General features: G+C 35.8%; 1 pseudogene; it reads right to left on the bottom strand.

Annotated features, from left to right (window-relative positions):
* Nucleotides 1-1,927: 1,927 nt before the first annotated feature.
* On the bottom strand, nt 1,928-9,257 carry LOC107585426 (angiogenic factor with G patch and FHA domains 1-like; annotated as a pseudogene).
* Between the last annotated feature and the right edge of the window lie 13,183 nt (nt 9,258-22,440).

Raw genomic sequence — 22,440 nt, 5'->3', positions numbered from 1 at the left:
TTCGAGTGCGCTCTTTCACTGCATGATTCAGTCTAATAAAATGCATTTCAAATGATCTCAAATCCAAGACACATGGGACAGAAAATGTATACATTTTTAACACTTCATATAGTTAATCAATTTCACACGAAGGGTGCCGTTATATTACCATGATTGCAAATGTGATATTAATTTTTTACAACAGTTCAATAAACAAGTAGTTAATATTAAGACACTTATGTTTTAGACACCATATTGCCTGTTTTTGCTCTATTTCGACAACAAAATAATTCCAAACACAGCTACAGCACTGTTTTGCGTCACTGAGCAACATGACGGTGTTTCATTCCTGAATGAATCAACCGTTTAAATGATTCTGTTCAATCGCAATGACTCACTTATTAACAGTGACTTGCTGCCACCTACTGGCGGTTTTAATTTCACATTCAAAGTATATTTTAATATTTAAATATTTCAAATATCAGTATTCAACGTTTTATGTTTAATATATCAAAACATGATTTATGCATTTGTAATTTCAGGTTAAATGCATTATTGTCGTGCATTAAACAGTGTGTAAATACATCTAAATGCCACTTCAGATGCAGCTTCTGTGTTGATTTAATTTGCTTGGTAACAGCCTAAATGTATTATTATTATAATTGACTGATTAAATGTAAGAATTTGACTCAAAAGATAATGGACACTTTTAGAGAAAATGGCTTTATAAAGGTAAAAATGCCCATAAAATGTAAAAATCAGTTTAAACTTATTGGAAAAGATTAATTTCTATCAGTGTAAACTGACCAGTACACAGAATATGAAGAATATCAAACACTTTAGGAGTCAGCTGTCCACGGCAGTCCTTAAGATACCAGCACAATAACACACTCAGCAAAATATTGTCTAATTATCGTCATCGGTAAAATCCCAGAAAATATCGAGATATTTTTTTTGTCAATATCGCACATCCCTAGTTGACAGTGTGCGGGATGCGAGAGAATCATTAGGGTTTACTCACACTAGGCAATCTTAACCGTGCCTGAGCGCGTTTGACCCCCAAAGCACGGTTCTTTTGACTAGTGTGATCGCTCCGTGCATTCGTTTAGCTGGCCCTGGCTCGGTTGGAAGAGGTGGGTCAGAGCGCGGTTCAGATGGGCTCGGGTGCGGTATGCATGTAGGGTGAGCGGAGCGCTAACCGCTCCTGAGTGCAGATCTTCTGATACGTGTGCAACATGTTTGCTGAACATTGTGGCAAAAGCGATAGATCTGCAAAGCAATATATTGTGAGGGCCGTGTTACCGTGTCCCAAACGACTCAAAATAATAAACCACAAAATTAACAAAACGATGCACGATAATAACGCGTTAACTTGCCCAGCCCTAATATATATACAGTATATATATATGTATTTATATATACATACATAATAAATATACACAGTAAACATATATTATGTGAACAAAAACCTTTATTTTAGATACGATTAATCGTTTGACAGCACTATTAAAAAGTAAACTTAACAAAATATATGTATAAATAAATAAATAAAATCAAACGAATAAAAACACAACAAAATTACTAAAACTTTAAAATTAAACAAAATAAAATCTCATTCAAAATACTAACAAAAACCATAATAGTATCGATGATACTAAAATAACACTGGTTGACTTCAAAGGTTGAGAAACATTGTGTAGCACAAGACAAATTAAGCTTATGACTAGTTAACAAACCTTAGTATAAAATGTATGCACATAATAACAGTGATGCTTGTCTTAGCATTGTTTTAGTGGTCAAACATTATATGTAGCTTCAATCACTTAGGAATAGAGTGACTGTCTACATGCTGACCATAGGAGGGCAGCATTGATCACACACCATTACAAAGCCAACACAAACACACCTGACTTTACCAGCTTTAAAGCATGTTTTACCACCAAAAGAGCTAGTACAGGACATAAAAACTTACTTTAAGACCATATTTAACCTTCATCATCTTCAGTTCTTTCTGTCGTTGAAGCTCCTTGTCCTCTTTACTGAGAACAGTCCCTGAAACATACAGATACAGTGGGGCAAAAAAGTATTTAGTCAGCCACCAATTGTGCAAGTTCTCCCACTTAAAAAGATGAGAGAGGCCTGTAATTTTCATCATAGGTATACCTCAACTATGAGAGACAAAATGAGAAAAAAAAATCCAGAAAATCACATTGTAGGATTTTTAAAGAATTAATTGGTAAATTCCTCGGTAAAATAAGTATTTGGTCACCTACAAACAAGCAAGATTTCTGGCTCTCACAGATTGCAAAAACAATGTGAGCTGCAATTGATTAAAAGTAAAGCATCAGACTTAAATTACTGTGAGCAAAAGCATGCAAAGATGCTAATTTGAGGTCATCAATATGTGCGTGCATATACATACCGGAGGAGTCATCTTTCTTATGGCGGCTCAGGTGTGCAATTGTCTGTCCTGGTTCACAGCCGTCCCATGTGTCTGTTCCCATGTGGATGTGGAAAGACAAAACCGTTTCTCCCATCTTCACTTCATCTCCGTGGGTCAGGGGTCAGGGGTCACAGTGAACTTTGGGCTGCAGGGACACAGAAAACATGTTTACATTCTGATAAATGTCCTCATATTGCGATGTGTGTGAAAGAATGTTGGGACAGAACAGCTGTGTTTGTGTTACCTGCAGTATTCTGTTCCCGTTGAGGACGGTGCCGTTCTGACTTCCCTAATCTATCAGCATATAGCACTGCTGCTCCTGGTCAAAATAAACTTCAGCATGGGACTAGAGAGAAAAACCATCAACAAGGAGTGAAAACGCTGTCAAAATGCAATCAAATTCATCCTGTTTACTGATTTAAACCACATTCCTGGTGTTGTTATTATTCTATTTTCTTTAGAAATGAACTACCGTTCAAATGTTTGGGATCAGTAATTTTTTTCTTAACGATATTAATACTTTTATTCAGCAAGGATGCATTTTATTGATTAAAAGTGACAGTGAAGAGATTGTGTTTAACTTTCTATTCAAAGAATCCTAAAAAAATGAGCCTGAAAAATGACAATTTTTTATCATGGTTTCCACAAAAATACTACATTGACAAAAATGTTTCTTGAGCAGTTAATCAGTATATTAGAATGCATTCTGAAGGATCATGTGACACTGAAGACTGGAGTAATGATGCTGAAAATTCAGCTTTGCATCACAGAAATAAATCGCATAAAATAAAATAAAAAAATCTAAAAGAGTTATTTTAAATTGTAATAATATTTCACAACATTGCTGTTTTTACTGTATTTAACTGCAGCCTTGGCAAACAAGAGACTTAAAAAAAATTTAAATCTTTGCGACCCCCAAACTTTTGAATTGTATTTTATGTCAGATTACAGGAGTAAAATGCATTATAAATTATGTTTTAAGATACTTCTTTAAAATAAACAAGGGATTTAGAGAGTATGTTTCAGTGAATTATCATTATCACAAGACATTTGACCATAAAAATGCATCAGTCTCAGCACTTCAGATTGTTTAAAGTCATAGTAAAAGTGCTTTTGGTCAAGAATGCGTGTATAGTTTGATTTTAGTTTGTTTTACCTTGCTGACTCCCATCTCTGGGATTCTGATGGCATGATTCATGTCTTTTTCTCTGCAAACAGATACACACAAACATGTTAACTCATCAACGCAATTGATGAACAGAACTACACACACAACTGTACCGACCGGCCGATGGTGGCGACTGTATCCGCCGTGAGGATGAAGAGCGTTCCCGTCTGCAGTACAGGAGAGCAAACCACAGTTACCCGAACACACGGCGGCCAGGCTTCTGAAATATAGAAAATCACACACATTACGAATAGACAAAAATAAAATGTTACAGTAGTGCAAAATATGGCATGATGCACATTTGAAAATAACAGTGCATCTATAAACGGCCAATAGCAAACAGCCACCATGGGGCGCAATGTTTGCTTTCCTCCTCACATTCCTGCATCTGCTTTTCCATTTCGCTCTCAGGACTGTCATGTTCTGGTTGGACAGGAGATGCAGACGAGGAGGAGTATGATGATGATGCAGAAGAAAGTTCTTTCTCTCCATCTGATTCTGTGATCTCACCCGCCTCCGGCTCGCTCTCACCGCTCACGTTATCAGAGCGTGACTTCCTTTCTCTGCGGGTCTCAGAACACGATCTCTTCTTCTCTTTCCTCTTCTTCTTTCTGCTGTGGGTGTCATCAGAATTCGACCCCTTTTCTCTCCGACTCTTGCTGTGTGAGTCATCAGAATGTGATTCGCTCCGCCTCTGGGTTTTCTTTCTGTTCGCAGAGCGATCTCTGCTTCCGTCACGGCTCTTGGTCTGTCTGGATCGTTCTTTGGTGCTGGGTCGCTGCTGTGGGCTTTGTGACAGAGACTCTCGTCCTTTTTTACGTGATGATGACTCATCCTTCTTACCTCGCTGGTGGTTTTCAGACTCTCTGACAATCTCAGGCCCCGCCTCTTTATGGTCCTGTCAGTGAGCAAACACTCTGCCAATCAGGACGTCGCCAAAAGTGTCTCCACATTGGTTTGAGGTGAAAATGTAAGATTTGGATTTGCTTTCAAGGTCCACTTGAGTCTCAATTTTGAGCTAGTTCAAGAAAATGTAATGCAAAACAACCACCTATAACCTCAACATCCAAACAGCACTTACTAATCTGGTTTAAGTTTGGCATCATAGTTTGATGTGTTTAGAATTCTTGTCCTTTTTGCCACAAAAAATTACGTGGAGAAGAGCTGGACATGGAATAAAGAAATGGCACACACAATCCAAATTTTAAGAAACAAGCATGTTCTCTGACACTGCATGATCCGCCAATAGGGCTGCATGATAAATCGAAATGACAGAAGCTGCGATTGTCATGCGTATCTTTCAGTGAAGCATGGTTCTGTGATCAGCAGTAAATCTCCATCCAAAGGCCAGAGGGCTTTGATGCGCTCTCGCGCTGAAACTCCAAATACGCCTCGCAGAAGAAACCCAGAAAATGCTGCAGCTGAATAAACAGAAGATTCAACTGCTTTCATTGATTCAACGTGACTAATAAACACACAACTACAGCAATATACGGGTTATCTGAGTTCTTATTATTATAATTTTCATTCAAATAAAGTATATTTATAATGCAATGCCTTTATCTCTGCTTAAATACTATGAAATATGTTGCGTGCCTTATTCCGTGTAAGAAGCCGCATCATCTCACAGAAGGATTTATTTCAAACACTCGACTGACGTTATGAAGTGAGTTTGGAGTAAAAATATGTTATTAAATGTGGTATTTTCACATGCTTTCAGAGTGAGCAGCATTTACTTCACAGAGCTGTAGCTCACTGAGAAGCTATGCAAACAGCTGTCATTATCGCAAACGATTTCTTCGATTTCATAATCGCGCAATAAAATCGTCTGCGATTTTTTTGCGTAACTTGTCAGTGAACTACGGCTATGTGTAGTAAATTCTGCTCCATCTGAAAGCACGTGATGATGATTTCCTGCTGATTACAGAACCGGCTTTACTATCAAAAAGCGCATGACAATCACATTCGATTAATCGTGCAGCCCTGTGCCCCAATCAAAACACCATCAATAAATGTTAAATCAAATACAATAAACCAGGTTAAAGATAAAAACTAAAGGAAGAAAATTCAAAAGATTCCAAACTACAACAAAACAAATTCTAAAAATGTATTAATGTTTTTCTTTCATCATTTATGCTCAACAAAGCTGCATTTATTTGATGAAAAACACACAAAAAAAACAATATTGTGAAATACTTTTACAATTTTAAATAACTGGTTTTGATTTTAATATATTTTTGAAACGTAATTTATTCCTGTGATGCAAAACTGAATTTTCAGCATTAGCACGCCAGTCTTTAGTGTCACATGATCTTTCAGAAATCATTCTAATATGCCGATTTGCTATTTTTGTGGAAACTTTGATACATTTTTCTGTAAATAAATAAAAAGTTCAAAAGCACTTATTTAATATATACATTTTTAAACATTTTATAATGTCTTTACGGTAACTTTTAATCGATTTAATGTTTCCATACTGAATAAAATTCTAAAAATGTATTAATGTTTTTTTTTCATCATTTATGCTCAACAAAGCTGCATTTATTTGATGAAAAACACACAAAAAAAAACAATATTGTGAAATACTTTTACAATTTTAAATAACTGGTTTTGATTTTAATATATTTTTGAAACGTAATTTATTCCTGTGATGCAAAACTGAATTTTCAGCATTAGCACGCCAGTCTTTAGTGTCACATGATCTTTCAGAAATCATTCTAATATGCCGATTTGCTATTTTTGTGGAAACTTTGATACATTTTTCTGTAAATAAATAAAAAGTTCAAAAGCACTTATTTAATATATACATTTTTAAACATTTTATAATGTCTTTACGGTAACTTTTAATCGATTTAATGTTTCCATACTGAATAATTATTTCTATGAAAAAATTTAATAAAAAATAATGTACTGATCCCGAACAGTAGTGCATTTAGTAGTGAATAAAAACAACAAAATTAAAAATCAATGAATGACTTCAGCTCCTTATGACCATTTGGGGGAAAAATACTAAAACTCTACATAACTCTAAAGCTATTAAAGACCGTACCTCTCACTCCAACCCGCCTCAAATGGTCTATCTTCAACTGAGCAAATGAGTAAGTCAAATCCTGAACCTACAGCGAAACAAAGAGCATATGATCAGCTCCACCAGGCATTAAATTTCCCATAATGCTCAGAACTGCTCGATGGACCCCTTTCTGAGACCCCAGACTGTTCTACAGACTCTCATGAACACAAACTCAATTCAACGATAGCAAGAACCAGAAGACAGAAAGTTGTTTTGGATTGAAAAAAATACTGAAAACTGAGACTCAACATGAACTTCATGTTGAGGAAGACTGAATGTGAACCAACAAACACAAATCTCTGTGATCATAAAACTATACAATGACAATGTGTGTCCGTGTGCATCTCACCCCTCCATCAGGACAGGAAGCTCTATCTGTATTCTTCACCCACTTCCTGTTTTTCCAATCTTTGGTCTTCCTCTGTGGCGTCTGCTCCACTTCGGGGTGTGCTGTAGGCACCTCTATCCTAGAGTGGAATTGGTATTTTCCGCTTTCTGGGTCGTAGTAATAGTACATGCCTGTGTTTGCATCATAGTACAGCTGACTGGACTGAGGGAAGAGGAAAAAACACAGGCGATTAAGATTACACAAACAGCAGTCAAGCATTCCAAGAGAAGAACATCTTACAGAGTCGTAGTAGAATCCAGTGCTGTGGTCGTAGTACATGCCGGAACTTTCATCAAACACAAAGTTGGTCTGGTTCACCGCTTCCTCTGCTGTTGCTCTCAGCATGTCTGCTATAGAGCCGCCTTCTCCAGAGGCCTCCTGAGAACATGTTTGCACAGTCAAGAAACTGGCTAATAATTATTACTTTAAATGATAATTACTGGCTGGATACTGCTCATATTTGTTTCAGCTGAATATTTGATCATTTTGGTTGTATTTTCTATTGTTTTGGTGATATGCTGAATTGTTCAAATCACATTTTAGACTATTTTCGGTTTATGCTGGGTTATTGTGGCCATATTATGATTATGTAGATATACAATTAATTTGACTAAATTATTTAGTTTTTTTTATTATTACTATTATTTTATCTTTTTTCATTCTTTGCTACATTTGTGCCAAAATCTATAGTATTATGTTGTCCATATTTTAAACATTGTTTGGTTTATATTGTCCATATTTTATACATTTGAATATTAATTGGGCCTTAATTTGACATTCTTGGGTTATAATTTTCACTGTGCTGGATTATTTTGGCCCTATTTCAGGCGGTTTTGTCAAGTTTCTGTCCATATTTTAATTTCTTTGTGATATGTTTGATCATTTACCCATAATACTGATTGTTTTGACTACACGTTGGATTGTTTTGGCTATGTTTTAACAGTTTTGTCTATTTTTTGGCCATATTCTAATTTCTTTGTGATATGTTTTATCATTTTAGTGATATGTTTTATCATTTTAGTCATTTTAGTTTATATCATTTTCATAATATACATTGTTTTGACTATACATTGGATTGTTTTGGCAATATGTTTCAATAGTTTTGGCTACTTTTTGGCCATTTTTTATTCTTTTCGTATTTATATTTTAATCAAATGATATTCGTTTCTATCATTTTAGTCATAATATTGATAGTTTTGTCTATAAGTTGGGTTGTTTTGGCAGTAATTCAGGTTTTTGGCAATATGTTAGTTTAGTTTACTTTTATTTTATTGTTTTAGAAATATGTCAAGCTTATTTTGGCTACACTTTGGAAATATTGTATTTTATTGTGACTTGTTATACTATTTTAGCCAATATACAGATAATTTAGACCTGATGTTAGATTATATTGGCCATATATTAGACTTTTGGTGATTTTTCATCTCAAAATGCAACACATGCAAACTATGTTAATACTGACATTAATAAACGCCCAGATCTATTCTTAGAAATAAATCACACTTAAGTAACACTTCTCATACCTCTGTCTGTGGAAAATCACTTGATTCATTTGGTAGCTCAGGATTGGCTGGTGCCGTCTCAGCTGTTATGTGATGCTCCTCAGTGGGTTCACAATATCCTTGAGTTTCCATGACAACATTCTCCTGTGCTTCTGCTGTTGTCTCTGTTCCTGACTGGTAATACCCGCCATAGTAATAACTACAATGATCTGTTTCAGGAAGAAAATAACATTTAAATAACACCAATGCTGCAGATGACAGGAATATTAACAAAGAAAACCAAAAACCAACCTGTCTCCGTCCATGTACACTCCTCCGTCTGAGTCTCAGCATCCATTTTCTCCCTCTCTCTCTTCTTTCGCTCATGGATTTCTGCACTCAGTTTATCAACCTAAAGCAACACAGACACAATGTTCTGGGAGCCTCAAAGTGCTCCTTAAACCATCAACTGTTCCTGTTCTCCACGAGCACCTGGCTCACCTGCTGTCTGAGTTCTTCATTGTAGCTTTCTGTCATCTTCTGGAGTCGTTCGCTCTGGCTGAGCTGCTTCTGTAACTTCTGAAGTTCATCCTTACGTGTCTTCAGCTCCCGTCGCAGTGTTCTGCTTGTGATCTCAAAGACACAAGCTCTGCTTCCAAACCCTGATCACTGGATTCAGGGTCTGGGTTTCCTTCTGCAGCCATTGCTGAGGATGTTCTACCTAAAATGTAGATTAGAATAAGAAAGTATAGTTTTCTGCATTAAAAAAAAGAAAAAAAAGGTCACATAATTTTGATTCAAATCTGAAGAACTAAAAGAGTTAAAGATACATCAATACATTCTAAAATACAGAAATGATCAAATGATATTAAGCATATTAAAACAAAACAAAAGTAACTAAATTACTTTAACAGGTAACCATTATCTCGTTTGTGTCACTTTTATTTATAATACATAAAATCAGCTGCGAATATATTTTAAGAAGTGAGAGTTCCAAGAGCTCATAATTTTATTTTTGGGAGTTACTTGAAAACTCTTAACTAGACCAACCAATCAGTTAAGGATTGGTTAATATACATAAAATGCAAATAAGTATGCAGAACTGAAAACGTTGCATTTATACAATAATCTGAGAATAACAATCAACAAAAGGTCTGAAGTAGTTGAAAGACTTCCGCGTCACTTCCGGCTTTTCTATGGCGCCACAGCGCCCCCGGTGTAGAACTCATTAAAGTGCGTTTGCCCGAAGTGACAACCTGTTACATAAATTATAATGACATATTCATTCATTCATTCATTCATTCATTCATTCATTCATTCATTCGTATTTATTTACATTTTACCTAACCCTGAGCGAATTGTTTATCATGGAAAGGAAAGAAATGTAAAGAGAAATTACAATAATAATAATAATTAAAAAAAAAAAATTCTTAAAGGGGTCATATGATGCGATTTCAAGTTTACGACAGTTTTTTGAACCTAGAAGAGTAAAAAAATAAAAAAGGGGGTCAATTCCGACTTTGCTATGACAATCTGGGATTATGGTTAGGGGCGTTACATTTCTGACCCATGCTTGTGGTGTTCGGCCAATCACAATGCACTGGGTCAGCTGGCCAATCAGAGCAGACTGCGCTTGTCAAAGGAGGGGGCTTTGTTGAAAACGATGTGTTTGAGAGAGGACCTACAATAATGTACATAGAGGCATTGAGGACCTACAATAATGTACAGTATTTGAAAAATAATGTGTTTTTTGAACATTAAAGCATGTCAACATATTCTGTTACACCAAATACACAAAATAATGATCTTTATAATAGCATCATATGACCCCTTTAAATTCGTATTTCTTGGGACCCATGGATTATTTATTTATTTGGCTAGTTAGTTGGTTGTAGAGAATTTTTTTTTACTCAGTTGCTCCAAGATATTCTAGATTTATTTATTTGTTTGTGTGTGTGTACTAAAATTGGTTTGGCCATAACTTATTTTCTTTTTATCTCTTTTTCTTTTTTTCTTCAAATAAAACATTTAAAAACTGCCAATACCAGTAGTTTCTCATGAATTACAAAAAAACAACAACAACAATAAAACAGGAACAGGAAGCATATACAATATTAATGTAATAACAATGTTTAGAAGCCATGGACAAATTTGGGTTCATGTATCTTTGCCAGTGTTTATATAAAAATACAACTAATTAACATAATTTATAAAGATCTTTTTCAACATTTTATCAGTGTTGCAAAGTGCATCAAAGAATATTAGCGTGAAACCTAAATAATGGAGGTCTGACGTCCTCAAAAATAAAATAAAAATAAACTATACGTAAGTGTTCCAATTTTTATGTAACTCCTTTAAACTGACACTTATTCAGTTTTTAATAAAGCACTACTTTATGGCAATTTGATTTTGGGCAGCAGAGGGCATAAAGAGTTTTTTATCAGTGTTGCAAAGTGCATCAAAGAATATTAGCGTGAAACCTAAATAATGGAGGTCTGACGTCCTCAAAAATAAAATAAAAATAAACTATACCTAAGTGTTCCAATTTTTATGTAACCCCTTTAAACTGACACTTATTCGGTTTTTAATAAAGCACTACTTTATGGCAATTTGATTTTGGGCAGCAGAGGGCAGTACAGCCAAGTGAAATTACACTCCATCCATCGTTTCAAAGAGATGTTTAAAAAAAATCATTGATTTCTTTGTGTTAAATGTTTTAATCGAAAAGTTCTGAGTTTGGAAGCCAAACTGTTCTTTTTCAACATTTTATCAGTGTTGCAAAGTGCATCAAAGAATATTAGCGTGAAACCTAAATAATGGAGGTCTGACGTCCTCAAAAATAAAATAAAAATAAACTATACGTAAGTGTTCCAATTTTTATGTAACTCCTTTAAACTGACACTTATTCAGTTTTTAATAAAGCACTACTTTATGGCAATTTGATTTTGGGCAGCAGAGGGCAGTACAGCCAAGTGAAATTACACTCCATCCATCGTTTCAAAGAGATGTTTAAAAAAAATCATTGATTTCTTTGTGTTAAATGTTTTAATCGAAAAGTTCTGAGTTTGGAAGCCAAACTGTCTGTGACGTCCCTCATTCAGGATATGAGACTAAATCAAATTAAAACCATGTTTATTTTAACACCTGTGTCAGGCTGCAAGGTGAAGAGGATGAGACCCCAGGTGCATTTAATACGAAAGAAGCTTAAAGGGCCGTAATAGACAGGAAATAGGAAATCAAGAGATTTACGCCACCTTGCTTTCCTTCACACCGCTTGCATGGTTATATGCTGCCTCAAGCGTGCGCTAATTGGCATTTGCAGAAGAGGTTTTAACGGAAGGCCTGAAACACATTGATGTGCTTACTTAACTGTTAAACAAAACTGTGAACTTTACGCAAACACGATAAACTTAATCATTTTTGAGAGCGGAATGCTCATCACAGGAGTGAAGTTTTTATTTAATTACTACACTAGTTGTGAATTCATTAAGTTGACAGGTTGAGAACTTTTCATCTGAGTGGCACACACACACACTCATTCAGTGCACACACTAACAGCTGACGTTAATAACAGGACGTGTGAGTGTCATGACCCACGAGTAAACCCTTCCTGTAAACAGTGCATTATAATAAACCATCCGTCTTGCTTGAGTTATGCAATATTTCCATGCTGATTAACATTGCTTGGACCGCATTAGCTATAAGCATATAAATGTAATTAGCAGTATTTGTTAAATCAAGCATCATAACAACTGCTTATACTTAGGGTTACTGATTTAACCCTGTAAAGGCTACTGTATCATGTTTGATATGCACATTTTTAAAGCCTCTAAATTATTAACATGCTCGGAAGCCTCATACTACATGCCTTCTGTTGCATGATTGCTACATTTACATTTAAATGTATTCATTCATTCAGCAGACACTTTTATCCAAAGTGACTTACAATTGAGGAACACAACAAGCGATTCGACATAAAGAGGCAAATTATACTTTTTTTTTTTTTAGCAATTGAAAGACTTTAAAATCCACCTTCAGGTAGTAGTATGTTTCTTTTTGCTGTGAATCCTTTGTAATATTTAAAGATTAACTGTATTTGGCAACTTTGAATATCTATTAATCAGTTTTTAGAAAAATCATGTTAAAATGTGAGTATCAAATATTATCATCAGGCTTTTTGAGGAACATTTTTTATCTCTTAATCATCATTGTATTGCATTGCATTATATGTTTACCCCCAACAATAAAAACTACAGAACAAGCTATCGGAATATACGCATTTATATCATTTAAACAAATCTTTGAATGACTAATGAACATTTAATTCCACAAACCTTGCAGACTTAGTCGAACCTAGTAGAGATCTTGTGAAGTGTACATGTGACCTGCATGATCGCCTGTTCTGTGACAGTATTGAATACAGACAGGAGGAGAGTTCAGCTTCACTGGATACGCGCCATCGACAAACTTTAAACTCGTGACTGATTTCAAATTATGCTGCGCTTTATGCATTTGCCCACTGTCATATTCATGTCATTTTCACTGTGTCCTGTATGTAAAATGAGTGTTACCTTGGCTTTATTTGAAAAAATATGATTCCCAATGCACACAAACTTCCCAGAATACTGAGTGCCCTGTTGGTTACAGTGTTTACTTCCTTTTTAATTATATTTTTATTAAATATTTATTTATTTGTAAAAAAAATACTTTGTCTTCTAGAGTATAAGTATGTTTATTTTACACGTTTATTTTTTAATCCATTTTCAAATGATTTCAAATTTCTTAAATAGGAATTAAAATAAATAAAATTATATCGGCTTTATATCGGCCATCGGCTACCCTGCTGTCCAAGATATCGGCAACGGTATCGGCTGTCAAAAAACCCCATATCGGTCGACCACTAATTAAAATATATGACTAGTGCTTGCCGTAGCAGTTGGAGCTTGCTTCAGAAACCCTCCACCTTCCCCAGCTCCACCTGTATGTGTATCAGATCTATTCTGCCAAGACCAAATACATTAACATGGTCATGTACATTACCATGCCAATCCCTCCGAGAGTTGTCATGACAGAAAAAAGTTTAAAGTTGGCATGAAACGGAAATTGTGATTGTCTTCTCTTCTCTATTGTGATATTCAAGTTAAGCAACTTCTTGAACCTCCATGCAAAATTTCTGATTTCTGATCAGTGATCAACCATGAAAATTCACCAAACAACTGTAAAAGTGACCGTACCTGAATAGTCGATACAAAATATCGCAACCATTTAACGAGAGAGAATGGACACAATAGAATGTTGGTTGCTATGGCTACAGAAACTATTTTAATGCCATCTTAAAACTAGAGAATGTAAAGATTTGTGTGAGTCAAAGGTCAAAAGGTCAATGCTTGCATCCGGGATGAAACCTTAAGTGTTTGTGTGGCTTCTGATCTCTAAATACTATCTCAACTATCACCCATCTGTTTGTTTCTCTATAAATATCTGCAATGGATAATAATTTTTATGTATTTTTTCAAATACGCTCACTGTCAGATTGTGCTATCAAATAAACAATTATAAAAAGGAATCATAAATCGGAAGCCGCAGGGATAAACACAGCCACAGAGATTGTTCTTTCTGATCTGATAGGATCCGCCTCGTTCTTTTATTTCGCGCACCAAGAATTCAATCAGCGTTTGTTTGTGCATGGAATTGCTGCTTATTGTAGTGTCATAAACGACGAAAGATTCCCGTTGTGCTCTCGGATTCAAAATGCAAATGCCCTTTCTGATGAGCTCAGCGCATCAGGGCTGTTGTACTGTTTTGCTGTGGATTAGCCTGTGTGTGTGTGTGTGTGTGTGTGTGTGTGTTTGCGAGGAAGAGTGTGAATGGGTTTGCTGGTGTAAGATGTTGTATATGTGTGTGTAGAAAGAGAATGTTTATTCTGCTCTGTCCTGGAGCCAAGCATATCATGCTTCTGGATATGTGTGTGTGTGTGTGTGAAGTGTCAGACACACAAGTGAAGGCTCTGCAGGACTTGCATTATGATGACATGGTGTTGTGCGTAACAACAACGTCATCCTGGCGGGGAAGAGCTCTCCAAAAAATACAAAGCGCAGAGATAAAATCACACCAAAGCAGCTCATATCCCCCACTATCAGAACTTACATCAGTTTTTCCAGTCCGCCTGCAATATTTGTGAGAATACTGTAGAGCCATTATCAGAAGGCAGGACTCTTCTTGGCTTAAATTTCAGCAATAAATAGATACAACTGAATATTACTGAGCATTTAATAGGGGGGTCACATTTATTTATGGCTCAGTTTTAGATGTTTCTAATAAAAAAATTCAAAAATCCTTTTCATAAGTAGTATTTTTGCCTTGTTTTTTGCTTGCCGTGCATTAAATGTTTTTAAATGCACGACGTGGAGGCCAAGAACCACCCGAAGTGAAGCGAAAAAAAATCCCTGAGACTTTCGCGTATGAAGAAAATTCTCACCCAATACTATTTCCGGTATGGGTTTTTTTCCCAGTGCGGTACAACTGCAGTTTTTTGCAGTAGCCCCTCACTGTAAAACACAAGATCCAGGGGGCGTGGTTGGATCCACATATAGGGGGTGGAGATTGTTAGATTGAACATACAAAGAGTGCATGTCTGCCTAGAATCAAAATCAACAATAGATCACAATCAGGAGTTATTACAAGCGCTCGATGATGGTTTAAACTGGGGTTTAAGCAAATACATGAATAATTACACAAATTTTCAAATGTGGCTTGATGCTAATTGTACTTCTATTTATATTTTAAGATGTTTTCTTGTAAGCATTATAGATAGTTTGTGTTTCTGGCATAGAACCAAACTTTATTTAGCTATATTAATTTAATGCTGTATATTGAGCAGTGGACGATGTTAAATCCATATATGAGACGCATATCTGAGGAAAAATGCATTGCTGGTCGGCGCCACCTAGCGTGCAGGCGTGAATTAGCAAAAGCCGAACAATCGTTTCGCGTTCGGTGTGAAAGCACTGTTCGTCGGCGATTCGCCTCGTTTTTTCGCATCGCACTCAGTGTGGAACGGCCTTAACCCTCTACCGCATGGTGTGGCCATATGGCAACATGCTCTTTGTGTTCATTTCCTTGCCACTGTCTCTTTAAGAGAACATTCTCGTTTTTTTTTGTTGGAAAGAGAAGACCTTAGTTTAGACAAGGCCCTCATGTTCATAGTCTTCCTCTCATAAGATTGCATAATGCAGAATTTTCATGAACTGCAATGTTTTTGGTTTTATGTCAATGTTTTATGATACATGATATACAGTATTATATTTGTTTTAACTGTATAAATTTGCAATTTAAACAATATTCCTGAAAAATTTAATGAAATAAAAAAAATTATAAATCATTATTCAGCAAAAAATTATGGAATAAATAAAAGCACAAGTTGTTGGAAAGTATGTATAAGGTGTCAATTATACTGTAAGCATTGTGTTAAAGCTTATAATAGCACCAACTGAATCAACACAAACAACATTTCTGAGGAAAAATATGAACTATAAGTAAACTTACACTTATTCTAAGTTAGATCCACTATTGTATGCTGTTGCCGTATGGCAACATATCATAAAGTACCTTAAAATAATATTTTTTTTCCCAATTTTTTTTTTCTACAGCACTTCAATTTAAGCCATTCTTAGAAAAGAAAAAGTCAAATATTTTTTTCTATAGGTCTATCATAATAGAGGGTTAGTATCAACAATGAGTGACTATTGGTATTTTATGAAAAACAGCAAAAAAAGCTCTTGTTTTAAACTTATTGATTACAAAGATTTCTTTAACTTTGTAAGTAAACTATAGATCTTTGATGAGAGGTGTTATATTACTTATGAGCTTCTCTTTAATAAAAACAGGTTAAAAATCCATCAGAATTACAGCATATTAACTGCTTTGAAAGGTTTGAAAAGTTTAGACATTCTGTTAAACAACTACTGTGTTAACCTAAGGAAGAAGCATAACATAATTCTGAAATAGGCTACATGTTACCGTGAAGTTTTTAAGCTCACATTTGCCAAAGTTCAATGACGACACTGACTGGAGAAAGGATCCTGGATCTCTAGGAAGGTCCGGCATTCATAAGTCTTCTGCTTCATCAGACAGAGAAATGCTCAGGCTGATGGACACAGCAGATGAAGTGCCAGAGGGTGAAGAGGCTACAGCCAGAACCGGACCTGAATATCATGAAGGATCTATATTTAGAGATCCCATTAGAGCCTTTTTTAGACACATGGAGAAGACATGCACCAAACACACACACGTCAAATCCCACACGACTTCTCTGTGAGTGTGTGTTTCTGAAGATACGTTGTTCATTACTCGTCATCGTCCTTTGGCTTATTTCCTGTCTGGCCTAATTTTTTATTTATTTTTGTCAGTGTTTCATGACTTTTTCCCTTTGGCTGTTTATGCTGTTGGTTTTTATGTTGGTAAGGTGTCAAACCTGTGTCAGACTGAATGAAGCGTCTCGCTGTAGGGAAGCTCACGGCCCGTTTGATGAATGCACTGTTGTGTTACTATCAAATGCCAGATTCAAGTCAATCACTGAGGTGTTTCCTCTCTTTCGCCCTGGGGTCTGTGGACTCCTGGAGGACCATGAAAATCCTGCAGGGGATCAGTGAACAGATGCACTGAGTCATTTTGGAGTGTTTTTGGAACCATGGCTGCATTTATGTGATTAAAAATACAGTAAAAACAGTGATATTGTGAAATAATATTACAAATTATAAGAACTGTTTTCTATTTGAATATGTTTTAAAATTGTATTATTCCTGTGATACAAAGCTGAATTTTTAGCATCATTATCCCAGTCTTCAATGTCACATGATCATCCAGAAATCATTCTAATATGCTAATTTGCTGCTCAATAACATTATTATTATCATCATCAACGTTGAAAACAATTGTGCTGCTTCATATTTCTGTGGAAACCGATTTTTTATTGTTATTTCTAAGTGATTAGATTATTGCTCTTCATGGGCTCCTCAATATACAATATATCTTTCCTTATGTATAAAAAAATGTTTAGTTAATTTACTGTTCATCACAATAGGGTGCTTATTATTTATATTTATCGTAAATTCATCAAGTTTGATTCTGTCAAAAGTAAAATAATATAATTTAATAGTTGCATATTTAACAAGATAATTCTACATTATATAGCTTCAGAGTAGTTATCTATTTTTTTTTGTTAATATCTGTTTTCTTTTACTTGTTTGACAGTAGATTAACTACTTTAGCTTGTATCTTGGTAAACGGCATCTACAAAGTAGCTTCATTGTTGCTAATTTTTCTTGGTGTAGCTAATAATCACTAGCCAGATCTATTGATATTGTTTTAAGAACTTGTGACGACATTAATGTGACGACATTTATGTTACTTCATTCATGACAAGTCAATATTTCTAACCCAGAGTCACCTAAAGAGAAATTGAGAACTAAAAATTCAGATTTGCATCACAAGAATAAATTAAATGTAAAAATATATTCAAATAGAAAACCATTATTTTAAACAGTAATAATATTTCACAATATTACTGTTTTTGCTGTATTTTTGAATCAAAAAAATTGCAGCCTTAGTGAGTTTAACAGGATTCTTTCAAATAAAAAAATCTTACCCTACTTTTTCCTAGGTGTATTTAACAATAGCCAGATTTACTGATGTTGTTCTGAGAATTTAGTGATTATATTAATTGTACCTCATTCATGTCAAGTCAATAAATCTCACCCAGAATCACTTGAAGAGAATTTGAGAACTGAAACTGTATGAGTCTATTTGCAACATCTGTACAGTGCCTTCAGATGAAGCTGTGTTTATCTTTGAAGTCTTCATTTGCTCTGAATGACTCTCAGATGAGCATCAGCTTTGGGCCATGTCGATGTTTCACGCAAGCTTGATTTTCTTCAGTTTGAGCTCTGATTGGTGAACACGTGTGTGACACATGCTTACAGATTCAGAGCATTGATCAAATCTTTGCAGCCTTAGTGAGTTTAACAGGATTCTTTCAAATAAAAAAATCTTAGCCTACTTTTTCCTAGGTGTATTTAACAATAGCCAGATTTACTGATGTTGTTCTGAGAATTTAGTGATTATATTAATTGTACCTCATTCATGTCAAGTCAATAAATCTCACCCAGAATCACTTGAAGAGAATTTGAGAACTGAAACTGTATGAGTCTATTTGCAACATCTGTACAGTGCCTTCAGATGAAGCTGTGTTTATCTTTGAAGTCTTCATTTGCTCTGAATGACTCTCAGATGAGCATCAGCTTTGGGCCATGTCGATGTTTCACGCAAGCTTGATTTTCTTCAGTTTGAGCTCTGATTGGTGAACACGTGTGTGACACATGCTTACAGATTCAGAGCATTGATCAAATCTCCTTTGAGATGAGATGGATGCCAACAGTCAGAAAAGCGTGTAAACTGCAGTGATTTGTTCATGTGTGCATTGATTTCTCATCAATCGATCCTGACAGCAGGATGCATGCTTGCAACTCGCCAGGCGTCAGTGGAGTGATCACTGAAGAGTGTCAGTGAATTTGTTCCTTGCATGCAACAGCAGCACACAGGAGCTCAACAGTTGAACGGCTAGATGTGTTTTATCGACGGTTGTGTGATTCAATCTGGCTCCAAATATGTTTGACATCTGAGACCAGAAAACAGCTCCTTTGAGCAGTGCCTGACCGACGTCATCAATAATTAGGGCGATGCATAAGCGTGTGCGGTTCATCTCGGTGGTTTACAGACAAATATAACAGTGCATGCACTGCTGACTCCTCACACGTTCATGCTATCTCTGAGGGCCGTGTGGATCACTTCCTCATGAGCCGCTCCATTAAACACATTCTAGTTATTACGTCTCTGCTACGCTCATCTTTATTTATTTATCTCTTCTCTTCTTTTATAGGAGGAATGAAATACAGAGCTTCAAGACATCATTGGTGTGGTGAATTATGTTTTGGGTACAGCAAGGGTACAGAACTTGGCAATCAGGACAAATAGGGATGGATGGTTAAAAACTTAATAACTTTTAAAGAAAATTGGTGCTTAAGGGAACTGTTCTGTTTTATTGAAAAAAAATTTGATTATTTTATTATAGATTTAGAAAAAAATGGAAAATTGCATATAAGCTACCACTCAAAGTAAGGATTTTTTAAGACTTTTGAATGGTCACTGTTCAAAAGTGAAAGTAAAGACATTTGTAATCTTACAAAAGATTCCTATTTCAAATAAATGCTGTTAATTTAGAATTTTTTATTCATCAATGAATCCTGAAAAAATAAATAAATAAAGAAAATAAATGTTTCTTGAGCTCCAAATCAGCATATTAGAATGATTTCTGAAGGATCATGTGACACTGAAGACTGGAGTAATGATGCTGAAAATTCAGCTTTTCATCACAGGAATAAATTACATTTTAAAATGTATTCAAATAGAAAACAGTTATTTTAAATTGTAATAATATTTCACAATTTTGACTATATCATTTATCAAATAAATGCAGCTTTGATGAGCATAAGAAACTTATTTTCTTCTCTTCTATTCTCTGCATCATATTCATCAGGTCTTCTCAGTGTTATCAGGTTTAGAGTGGCCTGTGTGTTTATATGTGTGTGGGTACCTCAGGCTATATTTCTCCTCTGAAACCTTTCGACACATCACACACATCTCTCTCTCTCTCTCTCTCTCTCACTCACACACACACACACACACACACACACACACACACACACACACACACAAACACACACACATACACACACACAAACGGGTTATAAAGAGAGATTTAAATCTGAATCTAGTTGCATCTGTTTTATAGAAAGAAGCTTCAGTACTTCAACGTCACATTTCGTTATCATTATGCTAATATTATATTAGCGTTGCATTAGTATTTCTGGTGTAATTCAGTGCTGGAGGCTTTCATAACACTGAATGTGTGCGTGTTTATAATACACAACGTCTCAAATGGACAGCCTCTCAATAAAGGTGAGTGGTTCTGTGTGTCCCATCATCGTCCCGGAAACAGTGAACCATTAAAATGTGTAATTCCATGTCTGCCAGTTATGAAACGCCATCTACCCCACATTTACCAAAGGGCACTGCTTTATTTACTTCTGCACGCAGAAACTGGCCTCTGTTTATACAGCTTTTTCCCCTCTCTTTCTGGTTGAAGTGTTTGTAAGAGCCTCTTTTATAAACACATACACATGTCATTCTGAGTGTGTGTGTATAAGCCTCTCATAGAGAAATCACTCATGTTCGTCATTATTGCATGAAGAGTCGGTGTGTGACCTCGTCCAGCAGTCCCTCATCAAGCGCTCCACTTTATGTGTCAGGATGAGCGTTTCAAAGAGAATTGAACACAACACCTGACGGCATCTGAGCCTTTTTACAGTTCCCGCATGTATTGTGATGAAACGGTTTTTGGGGATTAATGACACATTTTTCATTTAAAGATTGAAATCTAAGTCAGTATTTGCTGAAAATCATCAAATCTGCAGTGCATATTCATAGGCGAATTCACTACGTTTTATGCAATAGTTTATTTATTCACACTCTTAAAAATGAAGGTTCTTTATTGCCATCTATAGTTATAATGACAACCTTTAAAGGGGTCATGCCCATTTTCCACAAGTTGATATGATTCTTTAGGGTCTTAATGAAAAGTCTATAACATACTTTAGTTAAAATTTCTCAATGGTAGTGTAAAACAACACCGTTTTTACCCTGTCAAAAACAGCTCTTTTAACAGCAAGCCGTTTCAGTGCATTTCCCTTTAAATGCTAATGAGCTCTGCTATCTCTCTCCGTGGGGTGATGTGCAGTTCTCTGAGCGACTGTAAACTTTAGCCGCATTCGTCTTGGAACTTGCTAACTAGCACGTTATTAAGAAAGGCGATTTGCAAAGATTCATAACAAAACCTTATACTCACTTCTTCTGTAGGTGAAGCTGGATCATGAATGATTCGCGCGAAGATAGACACATTTAGGTAGATCGAGGGCACATTCCCTTCAAAAACAAACATAATCCACTTCAGCGGCTCAGATGTCGGGAGTAAATGACGACTGCTATGTTCATTATTACATCCAACAACAAAACACCTCAGTCGCTTAGGAGACATTCTTGTCTACATCTGCTCCGGTGGTGAAACAATGGCGGACTGATGACAGCTCACTCAGGGCGGGGCTAAGGTAAGACACCAGTGTCAATCAACTATCGTGGGAGGGGCCTTGGCCAGTGTGACGTCACACTGGCAGGAATCTGAGAACGGCTTGACTGGGTGGATTTTTATCATTATAGGGTGGTTATGCCAACACACTTACTGTATGTTCAAACAGCATGTGAAAGTGCATTTCGCATCCGATGACCCCTTTAACATCCACATATACCAAAAAGATTTTTTAAAGTGGAAAAAGGTTCCTTCAGATTATTAAAACGTTGTTCACACTAAGAAAAATGGAAATGTTCACTGAAAGGTTCTTTGGGGAATCAAAAGTGTATGTTCTATGGCATCGAAAACCTCCTTTTGGAATCTTTATTTTTAAAAGTGTAGATGGTAAACGTTTTTTGCATACTCAGAATCAAATAATAACCTGTCTCATAAGATCTGGAATTGCTGCATGCAAAATGAGCTCAACACTAAATGTGTAGGCATTTTTATACCATTAGTTGATTTGCATATTTTCTTTGGACTCTTAAACAACACACGCAGTGCATGTAAATAAACGAGAATGAATGATTTCACCCTCAAACTTGGTGCATTGCAAGTGGTCATGCAATGGCGTTCGGTGTTACAGCAAGTTTGTTTATGGAGATTTGACCATTTGCTTTTGTGTCATTTTAATGAGTAAAACGTACACTACTTCTCAAAAATGTGGGGTC

The sequence above is a fragment of the Sinocyclocheilus grahami genome, unplaced genomic scaffold (genome assembly GCF_001515645.1).
Source record: "Sinocyclocheilus grahami isolate Dianchi unplaced genomic scaffold, SAMN03320097.WGS_v1.1 scaffold70.1, whole genome shotgun sequence".
NCBI lineage: Eukaryota > Metazoa > Chordata > Actinopteri > Cypriniformes > Cyprinidae > Sinocyclocheilus > Sinocyclocheilus grahami.
This window is presented reverse-complemented; position numbering and strand designations above follow the sequence as displayed.